This window comes from Mus pahari, chromosome 11, assembly GCF_900095145.1.
Source record: "Mus pahari chromosome 11, PAHARI_EIJ_v1.1, whole genome shotgun sequence".
NCBI lineage: Eukaryota > Metazoa > Chordata > Mammalia > Rodentia > Muridae > Mus > Mus pahari.
Window position 1 is genome coordinate 74,420,100 of NC_034600.1, and position 1,041 is coordinate 74,421,140.

General features: G+C 43.4%; 1 non-coding gene across 1 annotated transcript; it reads right to left on the reverse strand.

Annotated features, from left to right (window-relative positions):
- Positions 1-387: 387 nt before the first annotated feature.
- On the reverse strand, positions 388-565 carry LOC115065041. The gene has a single exon (XR_003844840.1). It is a non-coding gene; the product is annotated as a small nucleolar RNA SNORA73 family (small nucleolar RNA).
- Between the last annotated feature and the right edge of the window lie 476 nt (positions 566-1,041).

Consider the following 1,041-nt stretch of genomic DNA (forward strand, 5'->3'; position numbering starts at 1 on the left):
TATAGCCCTGGCTGTCCTGGAACTCACTCTGTAGACCAGGCTGGCCTCGAACTCAGAAATCCGCCTGCTTCTGCCTCCGGAGTGCTGGGATTAAAGGTGTGTGCCACCATACCCAGCTCTCATGATATATTTTGATCACATCCCCCCCACTTCATGGGACATCCCTAACCTCCCAACATAATATCCTTTTCCATGGTTCAATTTTTATTTCGGTTATTAAGTTTCTTGGTCATTTTTTTAAAGTTCTTTCTATGGTCTAGTCACTAATTGTTTGTAAGATGTATAGCTGGCAAAGAATTTTTTCCATTCTATATGTTGCTTTGTCATGACCAGTGTCAAATGGAGTTGTAAGCTGTTGGGATTTCTTTCCTTTTTTTTTTTTTTAAAGACTGTTTCCTTCATGTTTTGTCTCCTCAGTCATAGTCCACAGGACTCTGGGAAGTTGTAGAAATATGCAGGCACAGACTCGAAGCCCAGCTTCATCTCCAATATTGTGGAAAGGGACTGTGCATCACTGGGCTGAACCCTATGTTCCCGTATGCCACACTTGGAGAATTCTTATTGACCCTCAATTGAATGTACTCAGTTACCCACAACTGGTAAACTGACTTTTTTGTCAACTTGCTACAAGCTAGAGTCATCTGAAAGGAAGAAAGCTCAACTGAGAAAATGCCTCCATGAGATCCAGCTGTAAGGCATTTTCTTAATTAGTGATTGATGGGGGAGGGCCCAGCCTATTACAGGTGGGGCCATCCGTGAGCTGGTAGTCCTGAACTCTTTAAGTAAGCAAGCTGGGCAAGCCATGGTGAGCAAGCCAGTAAGCAGTTTGGCAGCAGCTCCTGTCTCCAGATTCTCTGTTTGAATCATGTCCTGAAGTCCTTTAGTGATGGAAGATGGATATGGTAATAAGCATTAAGCCATATAAACCCTTTCTTCCCCAACTTGTTGTTGGCCATGGTGTTTCATATTAGCAATAATAACCCATTGTCCTCTCTCTCTCTCTCTCTCTCTCTCTCTCTCTCTCTCTCTCTCTCTCTCTCT